Source organism: Odontesthes bonariensis, chromosome 21, assembly GCF_027942865.1.
Source record: "Odontesthes bonariensis isolate fOdoBon6 chromosome 21, fOdoBon6.hap1, whole genome shotgun sequence".
NCBI classification, from domain to species: domain Eukaryota; kingdom Metazoa; phylum Chordata; class Actinopteri; order Atheriniformes; family Atherinopsidae; genus Odontesthes; species Odontesthes bonariensis.
Genome location: NC_134526.1, coordinates 6,938,015 through 6,956,097, shown reverse-complemented (window position 1 = coordinate 6,956,097; position 18,083 = coordinate 6,938,015).

Below are 18,083 nucleotides of genomic sequence, written 5' to 3'. Positions count from 1 at the left end.
GTAAAATGCACAGTTCTGAAGTGTGATGCAGCAAGGAGGACACAAGCAAAAACATCTCTTTATCCCACCTCCTTACCCCTCAAAATGGCTTCAATAATCAAATAAAATACGTTGTTACTGCCTTTGACCAAACGACACACTAGATTTCTGATCTAAAGCCCTTATCTGATGTATATTTGGCATTATTGTGGTCATTAACTTGTGTCTCCTTGTCTCAACAGGTATCCTGTGAATGGTGTTAAAGTGTTTGTTGTCCCCTCTTTTCTGTCTTCTCAAACCCCAGCTGGTGGAGGCGGATGGCCACCCTTCCTGAGTCTGGTTCTGCCAGAGGTTTCTTCCTGTTAAAAGGGAGTCGTTTCTCTCCACATTTCTCTTCTCAGGTACGCTCAGGACGGGAGATTGGACTGAAGACAAGTTTCAGTGCAATCTGTTGGTTTCTTTAGCTGGGAAATTGTTTTTGAATTGGCTCTGTGTGAATGAATTGGATTATTTTTTAAATTAATCAATTGGATTTGATTGTATTATTATTACAATGAATTGAACTCCAAATGGCTTGAATTGGACTGTATTACTGAAGTGCCTTGAGATGACAGTTGTTGTAATTTGGTGCAATATAAATAAAACTGAATTGAATTGAATTATCTGTGTGATATTTTCTTGCTACAGCAACTTATTACGGAATAATTTGAGCAGAAACAAAAACTAACAGTGGTTACCTTTAGAGAACTGCGGTAACAGTTTAAAAGCAATATGGAACTTTATTTATACAAAAGCCACCTTTGGATTTGTATTACACTTCCAGGAAGTGAATCTGTCTGACAGGGAATCTGTCTTTTCTAAAGCAGGTCAAAGCAAAAGGACCAACAAGAGTAAAATCTCAAACAAAAGCATCCAAGAACTGGCAGGACAAAGCTGAGCAGGCAGAGAGCTTTGCTAAGCTGTGCAAAGCACAGACACAAAGTGCACACAGAACCAAGCTGAAATCATTTATATATTTCAATATTCAAGGGTGGCTCCAAAGAACTTATGACTCACTGGACAATAGATTGACACATTCGACTAAAAAAGCCCTCTGCCCCTGAACGCTGCTTTTAAAGATAACTCAAATAACTCAAAGTGTTTTCAGCTGTTAGTGCTAACTTGATGTTTTGTGAACAACGACTCAACCAATACTTTTAAGGGCCACTGTGTGCTAATTGTTTCCCACAAATACATTTTTGTTAACACCAGATGTGTCACTTGCTTGTATTAGAATAATTTAGAACCCATTTGATGTCATTAAGCTGCATCATGATCCAAAATATGCTATATTTCTGCAGTTCATATCACAACGTATTTTAGAGGCTCTTGTTTGTAGTGAATCTTACGGTTCTAAGAACAGTTATTCTTAACTAGTTGAAGCATTCGTTTTATTTTCCCTGAAATTAAAGGAACTAAAACAACAATGCAAAGGCTAAAATTAACAGCGCCACACTCGCTAAGGGCAATTAGACCCCATGATGTGGCAATTGGAAAGACTCAAGCAGGCAAGAGAAAACAATCATGATGCATTCAATTATTTTTCCTTATTGAAAACTGACAAAAGTCTCAAACAATAATAACATATAACCTGAGTTTTGCCAAGTTTCTTGGAAAAAAAGCCAATAAATAAAGGTGGAAAGAGGTGGATGCTGACAATACGACAAAGAAAATGTCCACAGAGTTCGGCAGATGCAGTTCTCCAGGTTTGATCTGCTGAGAAGAATAAATACATGCTAGTAACTAATTTAGTAAATTACCAGTTAGATGACGACTGCTGAGGTTATTTAATGGTATGGTTTTTTTAAAAAAGAACTAGCAAAGAGAAAGAAAACTTGGAGGCTAGAATTTGTATTTGTGAGAACAGTTTTTAGCATGGAGTCAACATAAGATTACAACTAAATTCTAATCTTTAAACAGGAAATATTTGCCGAGCTGCTTTCTAATAAGCTGAGTAGTTAACTGAAACAAACCCTCCTCATGCAGCTTACATCTGTGACAGCATGAATACTGTGAGGATGGAACCAAACTGCTACAGTTTTACTTCAGATAAAGACGCATTAAAATAGAAAACATACGTGTTCCGAAACATTTTTTGACAAAAATACCAGATACCAGCGGGTAGTTTATGGAGTCGACACAAAGTCAACTTCCCTGTGCATGCGTGTTTATTGCAATGATTTAACAGACCCTTTTATTCCACATTATTTACGAATGAGGCGAGCAAAGGTCGGTGATTAATCCGAACAGTTCAAACATCTTTGGGGAGGGATCATAACGACTGAACCATACAGAGTTCAACTCTGGTCAGCAGGAGGAAAACACGATCGTTAAATACATGCTTGCACTTAATAAATGTGTTCATGCATTCATTAGTCGGCCACATATTATGGGATGTGTGCACAAAAATGAGTTATCTGTGATTTGTGTTTGAAATTGTGTGTCGGTGAGAGCTGCTGCAGAGACCCCAGTTCAGGTTTGTTTGTTTGTTTGTTTATAAGTTTACTGAAGTGGGTCAACACAGGTTAAGGAGCATCAGTACAAAACTGCATGATGTTAATATGCCGGATTATAGCAAGAAGGCTAATTTACATTCACAGTCCCAAAGAAAGTACGAAGAAATAAGAAAACAATGTGAGACACCAGAAAAATACGGATAAAACAAGTTCCTACAAATAAACAGAAAACAGAAAGAAAAACAGAAAGAAAAGCAAAGAAACAGTTGAGATCACAAACTTGAGGTTCCCCCAGCCAGTGTTCGGGATGAGCTATGTGTGGCACCTGAAGCCCCCCCCCCCCCTCCGGAGACGGCTCTTACACCACCAGCAGGCCCTCTGTTTTATAAATATGTCTAAAGGAGGAGGAGAAAGACCCCACAAAACTGTATAAAGAAAGAAAGCATCGTTTAAAATGAATAAAAGTCTCAAAACTAAGAATGTGGCAGGACAGGTTGCTTGTTTTGTTTTTTTGGTATTCAATAAGAGACGCTGTTATATGAGCCAGACTTGGTTCAATGCTGTTGGAAGAATGAACGATGCTTTTTGGACACTATTAACCAGAACTCATCAGAATACAGTCGATTTATCGGGTAAATCATTGATGTAAAGTGTGAGTACAGGCCCGTAGGCAGGGGGGGTTCGGACGAAGCCCCCCACAGTCTCGAGAAGTCCAATCGCGGCAGGTGATGAGTTAACATCTAGGTTGATATTGTAAACTATTTGCAGGATGTAGTCGGAAAATAGGAAACGTTAAGCTTAGCATATCTAACGAAAATAGAACCCCTGAAGAAGTTGTATTAATGTTTTCACATGTGTGGTCTACCTGCTCATTATACACTGTTTCTCCAAAATCATTTTGATCGATGAAATACTGTGTTCATTGGTGTTTTCATTCAAACATATTGTGCAACTTTTAATGTGTGTAGCCTATTGTACATCATAAGTCAATTTCCCTCCACTATTTAAGCTTGGGCTCTGACTACATCTTAAAATGTCTCTTGGCATATTTAATACCCCGTGAAGTCTATGCTACGGTATTGAGTGAATATCATCTTGTTAGTATGGCTAAGGACACACGCACAGTCAAATACATATGTGATGAGTTAAACATGAAAATAGCTTAGTGGGTAGGCCTGTGAGAGCCCAAAGACCTTACGGTGTAGGCCCGTAGGCAGGGGGTGTTCTACAAAGTCTAAAAAGATGCATGTGGAGGCATTACAAAAATGTATATATTGAATTTGTATTCTTCATCGAAAATGTATACATTCTTTGAATACAATACTGCCTGAAACAGTTATCTACAGTCTCTGTTTCTTACTTTGAAATCCTCTTAAAAACGCAGGAAATGCCAAAATCCTGTCTACGGTTCTGGAGTAAGAGGAATAGAACCCTTGTTATAAACACATCCACATTGTTTTCTGTTGGATTAAATATGAATGTTGTCATTTTTGACGGACAAACCTCTCCCTCCGCCTCAGAACTTGAATTTAAAGTCCTGGCTTTCTTTCCTCCACAGGGCACCAGCTCTCCCACAGCTTCCAGAGACTGAAACAGCTGTTCTGATTCAGCGTCTGAAGATGTTTGGGTGTTGAAGGGTTTTTCACTGCAGGAGACATGATGCACGATCTAAAGATTACAACCACTTCAGTGTTGATGCAGAGTCTTCAGAGTTGCACTTCTGAATGAGAAGCATCCCTTCTTGCTCTGCCTTTAGTCCAGCGATGGGAGGCAGAAACCTGCCAAGCGTTTGAATCCAAGCCGCGGAGCTTCAGTTCAAACCACAGACATGACGGACAGAAAGCAGAGAGGGGGACACTGACTGAAGAGCTGAACCACTTTCTCTCTCTGTGCTGCACTCTTCTGATAAACATGCTGCATGTTTGACACTTCAGACAATATGTGTCAGCAGCCTGTCAGTAGAACCTGTTGGATAGCTTGGTGACTCACAGTGATGTCAAATAGTCTGATTAGCATCCCCTGCTGTGTGACTTCCTGCCAAAAACATCATTTGTATTGTATTGAAATAGGAAATGCAGCTCAAATAGCTTCCATTGTTCTCTCTTTTTTATCTTCTTTCAACTCTGCTTTGATCTCAGCAGCATGTCTGACACTGTATAAGTGTGGGAACAGTAAGCAGGTCCCTGAAGGGAGCTTTGCCTTCTTATCAGCAGCAGCATTATATACGAGTTGTCATCATGTACTCGGTCAATTTTCTGATCTTGTCTTCTTTCAGCACACGCTACCTTCGCTATGTTCAAAGGATTCACACAAACGTGCATTTAATTTCAGCAGTTTCTGCCATCATTTAGCCAACTTGGCTCTGTTATTGTTGGACCTCATTGGGTTTCCTTTTCTAATAAGAGATTATCTTAAAGTGAAAGCAAAGGAAATCAGTGGTTGGAGAGTTTGTGCACCAGTCGTCCACCCTAAACCACCTCATGGCTTGTCTGCTGGAACACAAATGAAGATTAGCTTCAACTCCAGATGCAATTTTCTTGACTGAGTTTGATTCCAAATGGTCTCCCCTTCCCTCCCATCAGGGCACAGTGGGCTGCCCGGCCTTCACATGTTCTCTGGTGTCTGGATCCGAGTCCCTGTTCCAGACAAGATAACCATTTTCTTTCAAATCAAATGCTGGTTCCAAGACCATTAAAAGTCATTGAAAAACGTAAACGAAATTAATTGCAATTTAATCACAATCGTACAAAAATGGAATCAATTAAAAAAACTTTTCCAAATGAACTTTTATTAATTTTTTTAATGCAAAATCACTGAACACCTTCAGAAGTTGGGATTATGGGTCGTAAGCTGTGTCAGGATGTTGGCTGCAGCTCAGGAGTGTGTCCAGACAAAGGTGATTAAGTGACTCATAATCAGCCATTAAGTATTCAGATGGGCCCAGCTTTCAGAATGAGTATGACCTAAATGTTTTTCACCATGTCCAGTATCTCAGAAGTGGAAATAAAGAACTGGTTGACACACAGTTAAAATATTGTCTGTGTCCTTACTCCCTGCAGAAGTGGTAACAAGGCATAGGTGAGGAGCTACAGGTTAGACACATTAAGATCAGGAGGCATGCTTTCTGGGAATAATTCAATGCCTGTGATAACACTCCGATGGATCGGGTTTGCTGGAATCTTCCCGTTGATCTTTTTGGTCTCGGTAGACCCTCTAAGGAGCATTTAGCTTGAAACATTACAGCTCCTGAGATCAACTGAGGATACGAACGCTAGGATCCAGTCCAGATAAGGATCAGGGCCGAGAGTGGAAGAGGAGTTTGGAAATCCAGGAGGAACTCAGAGGAGTTTCTCTACTTGTTCTTCTCAGTGTGGTGGAGCTCATGCAATGGGCCGGTGATACAACATGCTGCACGTTTGCTGTCAGACTTTAGATATGACCACACAGACATGTTTGGCAGAGTAGATTTGTGTTCTACTGTGGGTCTGTGATCAGTATATTCATCATCTCATATTCATTTCCTCCGTAGACTTCAGTGTGCCAAGCATACAAAGCAGTTAAATTAAATGATGTTCAGGACATTTTCTATTCGATTATCAGGACGAATGTGGCAGGTCACCCTGTCATGTTGAGGTAACCCGCTCAAGATGCTTCCAAGTATAAACATTGGCTAAGATTTAAATCAATTCCAATGTTCCTACTGCACCGACACAGCTGGGATTGGTCATCTGATAAATAACGATAAAGGCATGTAGGGGCGTTTACAGCAGATTCAGACCGTGAGTCATGTCCTTGGGTAAAAGAAGCTTTTACTGAGGACATGCTGACGTCCAGCCTCAGTCTGGCCTCTACCTCCCTGTCCACAGGAAGCTAAACAGATTTCCCAGAAAGCTAACAAGTTTGTGATAAAAGCAGTCATAAATGGGATCTCTCCCAGCTGGACACAGATTATCAGACAGATACCTCACACACAAATAAACTCTGCATGTTGGAACCTGCTGTTAAACATGCCCACTTACCACCTGCTGGACATTTTGTTAACCAGTTCTCTCTTTTGTTAGCGTTAGTAAGTAAGCAATACGTTTAGAAGTTCAAACAAACAACCAAAACAATGTGGAATTATTTCACTCACACCATTACAACCTTCAATTTGATCTCCTTTGAATACATCATCTTCAAAGATTTCTATAAAATATGAAAGCCAGTGCTTCCATCATTCAGGCTGTTTTTTTTTGTGTTAGAATATGTCATGATTATCATATTAAGATGATAATGAATGTCCATTTTCCTGGGTTACAGACTGCCCGAGCTTCCGCTTCATATTTCACAAATCTGGATACAAAGCAGAAACTACAACAAGGACATAAAAGACTGATTATGTATTGGATTTAAACTAAATACTAAATATCGGATTTGTACAAATTAAAAGGGAAAAAACATTCCGACTCTTTTCCCGAGAACACGCCCAGAAGTTAGTAATTTTCCATAAAAATAAAAATATTTCACGGCTTTATACATTTGACTTGTCCACGCAGCCATGTTTGTGGATGGAGGGAGGAAACCGGCTCCAAAGCTTCTCTCTAACAGACACACAGCTCATCCGTGTTACACGCATCAGCAGCAATGATAAGTTATTATTTGCCAGTACAGCAACAATGAAGCAAAGTCTGGACAAAACATCTATGAGGCATGCTGTTCGTATGGAATAAACATATTGAGTTAAGTTATTGGACTGACATTAGTGTCACGTCCAATGCGTTGCACGCAGTGTCGTTTCTGAGTCAGATTGACTTAAACTTATACATGTAAGTTCTAATCTTTGTTAAAGATTAATCCATAAGGCTTTTTAACAGTGACTGCTGAGTTCTTCTCAAATTAATTGATTGATTTTTAATTTTAATTTTAATGTTATTTATTTAGTCATTTATTATTATTATTATTATTAGTTAGTAGTAGTATTTTTTATTATAAATTGGTATTATTATTGTTGTTGTTAAGATACAATCATTGTAAATATTAATAATTTTTTGAGCTACTTGACTAATTTGAATTTCCCCCACTGGGGGATGAATAAAGTACTTTTCTATTCTATTTCTTTTCTATTCTATGTAGTGGATGGCAGCCCTAAATTTAATTCTATTATTATTTCAGCCTCTTCTGCAGACTGATTAGTTGGTTGCTGCCTTTAAAATGCTGCACACAGACCCGATGCAGGTCACCAGTACCTCACAACCTTTGCATTTGCTTTAGCTCATACACGGTCTGCACGACCGTTTTGTGTCTGCAGGAACAGATCTCTGCATGCTGATTCCACATGTATCCTCATCCCTGATCCAGGAGAGCCGTCTCAAAGGTCTGAACGCTCTCTCTCTTTCTCTTTTTCTTTTTCAAACGAACGCACTACAGTTCAAAGTCTGAACGAAGCAAGAGTGACAGTCGGCCATTTACTGTCTCGATAAAGGTAGATAACAACCCACGCAGTGTCAATTGTCCTCACTCATGCTATCATAATGACTGCGAGACAGTCTCGCATCAACTCTCTGGTCTTTCAGTCACACGAGACGCACCTTCACGCACACACACAGATTCACACTCCCAGTGTTTCATAAGAATATATATATGACATAAAAACTGCATTTTTCCAAGTCCCACTGGAGGAAGTTGTCACGCCCACATGACATTTCCACATGTGTTTAGTTCTATGTTTTATTTAGTTTCCAGGTTTCCTCATTGTTTTTGCGAGATCCTACCCGTCAACATCCCTCATGCCATGCCACAACCCCACGTCTAAGTTAAATGTTTTTTACATGTTATGTCAAGTCTTTTGATTTGTTTTGTATTTATTCCACAGTTTAGTTTAGGTTTGTCATCCAGCATCCAGCTTTTTGTTTGAACTTTTGTTTTTGTGAAATAAACCCTGTTGGCTTTCTACATCTCTGAGTCCGCATCCGTGTCCTACCTCCCCCCCAAACCTGACAGAAGTGTCACACTTGCTCCCAAAATGCAACTAAGTGGGGGCAGTCTTAAGCTTTTAGAGCGATAAAACGATGTTAAGTTAATTTTGTGCCAGCTGCTGGTGAGGGGAGAAGCTGTCTGCTCGTCTGCAGGCGCTGTGTGAAGATGTCGGCCAACTTGACAAGGCTCTGATGGCGTCATTGGTGTGAATATCACTGCAAATGATTATCTAATTAGATATAAATGTGTGAAATATGAATTCTCAAATGAAGCATAAAAGAAAACATTTCACAGCCTCAATAAGATCAAATGTTGTGTAACATGTAAATAAAAACAGGATGAAAAGATTTTCCACTCTCAGAAACTAATATTTCATTCACAGCAGAACACAGAAAACATATGAAATGCTGAGAGTGAGACACCTCGGTATGATAGAAGCTGCCCGAGATCTTATCTGACTGGATCAGTCATTCCAAGTGTCAAAAACTTGCTTTTTTAGCCTTTTTTCTTTACTACCAAGTCATCTGACGAACAGCAGCTTCATATTTACCGAACATGAGAGCAGCAGATGTAAAATCTGCTTTGCAAGGGAATTAATCCAATTTGTTCTCAAATTGCTGAGCTATTCTATTAACACAGATGCTGCAGAATTCATGAGGCATATAATAAGAAATATTTGCAAATTAATCAAAAAGGACAAAGTTTTTGAAAATGGGCTTGAAGGCAATCAAGGTTTCATGACGAAAATACAAAGGTTCCCTTTTGGTATTCATGATTGTACGTCTCTGGGATGAATAAGAAACGCCGTTGCTGCACAAAACACTTTAAAAAACAACTGATTAAATCTTCATGGTGCTCCAAGCACAACAAGCAAGGACAAATAAAGAAATGAGGAGGAGTGACTGCAAAGTCGTTTTCATTTTCCCACCAATTTGCTTCACAACAACATGAAAGAAATTTGTTTTCTTTCATTGGAAACATGATGGTTGGGGTCCAGCCTCGCTGATGCTTCTGGTTATTTTCGGATTTCTTTCTTGGGAAGAAAACATTTGCCGTCTGACATGCAGATGGTTCTCCAGATGACAAGTTTCTCTCTGCCAGACACGGCCAACATTCACCAGCGGGGAGACGAATACGCAATTATTTAAGCGCACGCTTGCGTGCACACACACCTGTCCTGATATGTGATGAGACACTGGAAGAGTGTCTTGAAGATGTCTGCTGCACGGTCAGACAAAGCAGCGTGTGCTGATGAAGCTGATTTTCTTCATCCCAAGTGTTCCTGTCAAGATAATGGAAACAGCTCAGAGAGAGATGCGACAGAGCATGCAGTGAAAGTGTAATTGAGATCTTGTAACTTTGTAATAGCCTGCCAGAAGATATGTCAACCAGACCCATGCGTTCATTCAAACCCCTTAAAACATATATTATATATAAAACATATAAAATATTTGACAGAAATGAAACAGTTGCATGGATTCCAGCATCCTCTGCTTTAAGTTTGTTGTTTTCCTTTCATCGGTGATGTCTCCTGATTACTTTCTTCATTAGATAATTAACTTTAATTGTATTCTTTCTGTGATGTAAACTGTTCCAACACAAGTTGACACGAGGGCTGCGCCACCATTTAGTGATCATCTGGTAAATGGAAACATTTTGGAGATGTGAAGTCCTGATGGGCTAATAAGCTTCTCTGTGGGAAGCTTGGAAGCAGTCAGAACAGATTTATGTATATTCCTGTTAATCTTTGGCTCTGGTAACATGACAGGCCCTAATTCTTGATAAGTAATTAATAATAAATGAGCGTGACAGCAGTCAGCTGACGTGTTGGTGCTTTTTGTGAGAACTTTAGAGACGCCTGAATGAGAGATAAAAACAAAGCTATTCAGTGGGATATTTAGGCGTACGAGGCACCTTTGTTTTGTTAAAAAAGTCACCTCAGTTTGAAACTATAAGTAAAGTTTCAGTGCTGTGAAAACCAAACTTTTTAAGATTAGAATGGCCATGACTCAAGGTGTATCAGGGTCTGAGTGACGGTACAATTCAATGCAATAAAGAAAGAAATAACAACCAACAACAAAAGCCATTTTTCAGGAACTGAAGTGAGTCATACTTAGTATGAATTTTAGTTTCCTCTGGAAGGAAATGACACAAACCAGTGGGAAAAAAGACATTTCTAGATTAGTGATATCGCTTCTCAGTAATGAAGAGGAAATGTCTTTACCTGTAATTAACCAACCCTCTTTGACAACAGTCTCCACACTGCCAGATGTTTTTGTTTTTTCCAAACATCATCCAAGTCTCAGCACTAAGGTTATCCTGATCAATCTGAGCTAATCTGGTTACGTCCTCCCAAAAATTGCTTTCTCATGTTCATCTGACTGGATAATGATGCACAAACACACATTGCACTATGTTAACCCCCGTCTGCTTAGGGAGCCTGTTTGTATTTGGTATATGTGGCATTTTTAGCTCTTTTCTTCCTTAAAGTAAAGGTCTGAAATGTAAAGGATATGAAAATACCAAGTAATAAAGATGTTATTCTTCTGTCCAACATGCCTAAATACAGTTAGAGCCTAATTAGCTTATTGTTTTTGGCCACTTGGTGCAGGGAAGCAAGCTTACAACACAAAACAAACTCATCCAAGGCTAAACCATAGAACGGAAACAACCAAAAGTAAAGTTTAATTTGTTGAGCATCATAAAGAAAAAGAATAGAACTTGATAATCCTGGACTAGACCTTCAATAGAGAAACCTGCAGGAGCACAGGGAAATAAGTTTACAAAATGCAGCACAAAATAATAAAACAAGGCTTCAAAGAAGTGTGCAAAACATAAAAATATGCAAAAATATTTTGTATACAAATATAAAAGCAGAATGTATGGGTATAGAAATAAGAAAAACTAGGACATAAAAAGGACAAACACATGTTGCAAGGACTAAAAAAACACTCAGTGAGTGTTCCAGCAGCTGGTTTCACAGACCATCAGCTACAGGGTGGAAGGACCTGAGATATCTCTCCTTCCTACATTTGGGACGCAGCAGCTCGTCTCTGAAAGAGCTTTCCAGTGCATTAGAACCTGGAGTCATTTAGCATTTCCAGGGGGCAGGTTTGCAGGAACATTAACGTGTCTTTGTGTTTCAGCAGACCTGATGAATGTGAGTCTTCTCCTGAGTTGTGTGCGGCTCGTTACTGTTGGTGCACCAATGTGTCCGAGCTTTTCACTGATATGATAATAATGGTGGAGTTTGTACACATCCAGTTCCATTTCTCTGTCTGTAAAAAGGGAATTATAAGTATGACTCTTTGTTAGCTGGGCTCACATCAGATCACATCTGCTCACTTCTTAATATTGTCGGACATTTTGCACTGATGCATTCTGACAGAGGAGAGCGTAATCAGAAAGGTTTGTCAGAATGCCACACATCCCATCTCTTCCCCTTCGTACACTGGAGATTTTACCTTTTTGGAAGGAACTTTGATTTGACATTAATGATAATAATGTGGTATAATCAATGCACTCAGATGAAAAGAGAAGCGGTATAAGACCTTGGAGGATACTCTGAGTGGGTGTTTGTGTGGGGTCCAAGGGTCTCGACATCATGGACAGGAAACTATGCTTTTGCTCTTCCGTCTCTAGGAGGCACCACTGTGAATATGTCAGTCTCATTAGTGAATAAAGAGCCTCTTTTGATTTCCTCTGCTGTGATTGATGTAGGTAAATGTACAGGAGTCCCATTTCTTTCTATGTGGTAGGGAATAAAGACGAGAAACAGACCAACTTTGTCTCTCTGGCTTTGAGTTCATTTACTCACTGTACACACCAGCACTGAGCCTGATTAAAGGAAACAAACTATTATTCTATCACTTCTTTTCAGGGGATTTAATTTGGCAGGATCCCTCCTTCGGGAACGGAAGCTAAACGCAGCATTTGAGTCGTCGAGAAGGTGTCTTGCCTGCAAACCAGATCAGGCTTCCAAATGATTTTGACAGGTCTGTGTGGAGAGAAGCAAAACCACAGGTCTTCTGCATTTAGCCCTGTCAAACACAGTCAGAACACCGTGCACAGACACTTCCCCCCGGTGCTGACTGCATCAACCATCACTTGTTTTTATCACCCGAGCTGCCTGGACACTGTAAATACTAATTTGGATGGTTTGCTGTCACCAGTTTTTTCCTTAGAGAACATTCAAATATCATCCAGCATGAGTCACAGCAGGTTGTGTAGATTAAAGTGTTGTGCTTTGTTAACTAGAGAATTGGACACATCACTCTGAGCTGGAATGAAAAATAATGAATCGTGTATTAACTGTCTAAGCCACGAAACATTCGTGACCTAAACTTTCATTAAAGTTTGACAGATACAAATGAGCGTGTATCAGGTACTGAGGCACCCAAGTGGGACGTAAGGCAGGTAAAAGCTTCTTTTATTAAACGAAGCCACACACAGGTTATTCAGTTTTTAGCATACTTCACATTTGGCTGCAAACAAAGGAGATGATTGTAGATTTCAGGAGAAACAAGGTCAGATCAAACCCTGTTTCCATCATGGGAGAAGAAGTGGAGGTGGTTGAGGAATATAAATACCTTGGTGTTCATGTGGACAACAGACTGGACTGGAGACACAACAGTGAAGCAATCTACAAGAAAGGACAGAGCAGACTGTACTTCTTGAGGAAGCTAAGGTCCTTCAAGGTTTGCAACAAGATGTTGCAGATCTTCTACCAGTCTGTTGTTGAGAGCGTCATTTCCTCTTGTGTCATCTGTTGGGGCAGCAGCATCAGAACCAGGGACCTAAAAAGACTCAACAACCTGATAAGGAAGGCTGGTTCTGTTCTGGGGACGACTGTGGAACCTCTGGAGACAATAATGCAAAGAAGGATTTTGCATAAAATCAAGAGAATTATGGACAACCCTGAACATCCTCTCCATGAGACTGTTATCAGAAAACAGAGTCTCTTCAGTCAAAGGCTTCTTCAGTTTGGATGCAAAACGGACCGCTACAGGAAATCTTTCCTGTCCACAGCCATCAGCATCTATAATAACTCTTTGATTTAATTGAGCTACATCAACATTTAATTTCCCTCTGGGATAAATAAAGTATTTTTGAATTGAATTGAATTGAATTGAAAAGTATCTTTTCATGTCATTTTTTTTGGCCAAACCTGTCGATTTGTCAGTCCTCGGGGGTGTTTGCATTGGTCTCCTCTGCAACATTTATACAGGAATAAAAAAGAAGCCAGAGAAGTTCTGGATATCATGCATCTCATTTGTCAAATAACTAAAAGCACGTAAGAAATGTAGAGATCTGTGAAGCTACAGGAGGTTGGAACGTTGTGGCTGATTGGTGTACAGCAGAAAGCAAAGCAGGACTAAATCCACCTTCATTTCTTTCACACTTAGACATATGAGAGAGCTTTGTGCCCTCAGTGTGAAGACTGAGTGATAGAATACACTGCTCATCCTCTTCCAAGCATGTATGAAAAACCACAGTGAAAATGAAACTTTCATAGGAAGAAGCAGGCGCTGACACAGAGAAACTGTTCGAAAGGAAAGGTAAGTCTGTAGCTTTTAGAGGATCAAATGGGTGGGCCCCAAAGTCTGTAATCAGAGTTTATTAGATGCCATTTTTCATACATCTTAAAGTGCACAATGATTGTAGCTGAAAATTAAAGGTATGAAGCTTTCTATGAAGATTAAAGCAGCTAGAATCACTTATTTTTAGCATCTATGAATCTGATTTATAAACTACGATGTGCGCAATTGATTAATCAATGGAAAATGTCTGCACAAATCTGGAGCTCTGCGGACTTTAAAGCTACTTTCCGGGCTTTGTTTTGGCCTTACAACATGTGGATAAACTTTACTTTAATCACTCTGATGGTTCAGATTAAGTTTCTGCAACTATTATGAGGGGAAACCTCGTTTAAAGGCAATATAAAAGGGTTGATTACGCAGTCTACTTAGCTACAAGTGGCCATTAAAAAGTTCCTGTACACTCTTGTTATCTAAAAATGTAAAAATGTCCTTTGCAGATGGCATAAATAGTTTGGCATACAGCTGATGCACTCACGGGCTGAGGTTTTACAACTAAAGGCTACTTGAGTCGAACTAAACACCATGAAAGATAACAATGCAGAGCCCGCATGCTGGCTATGAAAGTTAGGAGGCAAAATTGTCACAGAAAGATTTCTACAAAGTATAATTCATATGAGGTGAAAATGCACGCTTAAAGCACTGGTTTGTCACCCATTTTGTGACAAATAAAGGTGTGCTATTGTAAAGTTATCATTACTGGCATCGCTGTACAACACGTTTTACATGTAAGGTTGTTTGCACCTTGAAAAAGTTGAAAACTTTAGACTTTTAAAGAAAATCAGGCACCTCTGATCTTTATGCAGTTCATTTACAGTTTAGAGTACCAGGACCTTATCAACAATAATCAGAAACTATTCTATTTTGCATACAAAAATAAAAGGAATCAGCAGACAGTGGTCTGCCTTCTAATTGAGCATGCAGATGCTATCTTTTAGATTCCTTACAACATATTCCTAACGAGCCCGAGCACTAAACTCTATTGGAAGTATCTGCTCCAGGGACTTTGAGATAGTTCAGAGCAGCTGGGGATAACTGTTAGATTTGCACAGGTTCTTTCTCCTGTGTGTCATGATAGTCTGTAGAGAGAGGAAGATCTCTGGGAAAAGAGGTGCACAAGCAGTATATTTTTAAAACTTTTTCATATTTTTTCTTAAGTTTAAACATCTCTGGTGGAAATTGATACCAGGTCAAAAATCATGTCAACTGGGACAGTAACGTGATGGAAAGGGTGTGTTATATTTAATTTACAAATAGAATTTAGATTTTGTTGAAAGGAAGCTCTCAGGACCAAACTTTACCCTAATATAACATCCACTCTGGGGTTTGGTCACAGACTAGAATCGTGAATCTCAAGATCATCAGGTGTAAATAAATAAAACCCCACATCTATCCATCGTCCCTCCCTGGAGGGTTTACTTCACTCGTGTGTTCACATCATCTTTTTAAATATCACCAAACTTCACTTGAGTAAGAACTGACCGATCCTGGCGTGTAATGTGGGTCAGTGGGGGGCAGTGATGGGCCTGATGTGATCAGTGTGTGTTTCCAGGAGAAACTTTCACCAGATCCTGAACTGGAGCAAAGCAACTGGGAAGCCTTACATACACCTAAAGTTAGCCAGCGTCTGTGGGCCGTCCATCATTCAGAAGAACCCCAGGGCTCTGTCCCAAATACTGAAAAGGCATTTCACTCCAAACTTATATTTCAAGTAGCTGTGACATAGAGCCACATGGATGTTGTTCGGTTGAGAAGTGGCAAAGTAAACAACAGTCTGACGAAAGAGTGAGGAGTTTAACATTTTTAAATCTGCAATGCAGCCTTTGCTGAAACATTATGACATCTTTGAGGTTTCAGTTGTTTTAGATGGCAAAAATGATGTCACACAACTCCACTCCTAAAAACCCCTCAAAATCATTTACTTTTACTTGATTTTGATATCTATTTGAAGACATTTCAGGACTTCCTCTGCAGCTGCTGAATACGCATGCATTTCAGCATGTCGAGTCTCTGTGACTATTTGTTGCTGTTTTTTTGTGGTCAGCTGAAAAGAGTGAAGCAGTAACTCATCAGTTGCTCACTGTAGGCTAAATGACCTATTTTGATGTTTCTGTATTGATTTAAAGGTGAACTTGCTGCCTCTTGTCAAGAAGTCAGGAGTAAATGTTGCAACTCCTGAACATATCTGGAAAATTTTCAGGGCTCCAGTGGCCTACAGCTGGAATTATCAGAGAATCTTAGCTTAGCTTAGCTTAGCTTATCAGAGAAGTTAGCTTAGCTTAGTTTATCAGAGAAGTTAGCTTAGTTTAGCTTAGCTTATCAGAGAAGTTTAGCTTAGCTTAGCTTAGCTTATCAGAGAAGTTTAGCTTAGCTTAGTTTAGCTCATCAGAGAAGTTAGCTTAGCTTAGCTTAGATTATCAGAGAAGCTTCGCTACTCATAAAGAGCAGCAGCTCCATTTAGATTCAGGAAAGCTACAGAAATATGAATACAGACCAAGGGAGAACAGGATGTTCTCATATATATCACACCTGATATTTTCCTACAAGGTGGGAGCTGAGCTACACTGAGCTATGTGATCTGTGCCATTTGTTGGCAACATTATATAACAATTATAAACCCAAATTTAATCAAACACGGTGTTTGAATTTGTAAAGACTGTTACAAACCGCACTGGTAAAGAATGAACTGACTGGGCGCTCTTGTTCATTCATTTCAACTTATATGAATATTACAACACAAAACTGTGTCAAAATATGTTCAGATTAAACACAGTTATGTGTAAAAACTCCATTTTTAATAATCCTGCTGAACCCCAGTGATGAAGTGGGACATTAGAGTGTATCTTGAGCAATGACTCTTCACCGATCAGCGCCTTATGTGCCACAAGCTTGACACAGATCCTAGTTTCCTTCATAAAAGTGATTAGTGCTGCATATACAGTCACATCCAGCTGTATGTCAATGGCTCACAATGTTATAAAGAATTGGTGGAAATATTGATGTCACACTCCTTCCAGGACTGCACTCATACCTGCTATTAGCAAGCTGGGATTTCACGAGCATCTACAAATTACTTCTGGAATAACTTTGAATGCACAAATGAGGACACGAAACAGCCGGCAGGTTGGGTTGGTTGGTTACCATGGTGACTGGCTCAGAGTTTAAGCTACCCCAGGCTTCGCCTCAGGTCAGGCCTGACAGTTTCTAAAAATCTGCTTCCTGGAACAGACCGTGGCCATCTACACCACGTTGTAATTCAGCTCTTTAATAGGACAGACATGGAGCTTTAACTCGCTGTTAAAAGCCTAAACATTTAGGGAAACATTTGTAATCAACTGTCCTCGTACCTTGTTGCCTTCTTCTGCTGATAGGAAAGTTGTTTTGATGATGTCATATTAAAAGATATTCCTACTCATCAGTCGTCTCTGTCTTTAATTTAATATTTATGCTGGAAAATGGTCGGAGCTCTGAATCAGTGAGTTGCTTAACACACAAATACAAATACACCCACATTTGCATGTTCATCACACACAACACTGTATGCCATGGATTCCATGCACATCTTTTTGAATTATGCCTGAAAAGCAACCACAGACAAAAAGCAGCAAAACAGGCAGGGATATTAATAAGTCCACCACATCTGCCTCTATCAGTCATTTCCTGTCTGTGAGACAGGCACTAATGTACAGTTAATGTAGCCAGTTACCCTTGATGTGTCTGTGTAGGAGTCAGTGATGTCCTGTCCTTTTCTTACCGTCAGACTCACAGGCCTCCAGACAACCTGGAACAAACTGTTCTAGTCTGCTATTGACTGCCACAGACCGCCACAGACAGGTGTGACCTTACAGCTAATAATAACAGGAAAGACTTCAACCTTTTAAACTCTGCTGCCTGCGAGTGAGCGAGGAGGGATATGGTGGTAAGACGACAGGACAAATATCACTGCAAACTGGTTACAAAACAATTGCTGGGTGTTTAGTTGATAGGTAATTCTAATCTATTGATCCACCACTGTAAAACCTGTCTCTAAGACAGCTGAGAAGCTGTGAAAAATATG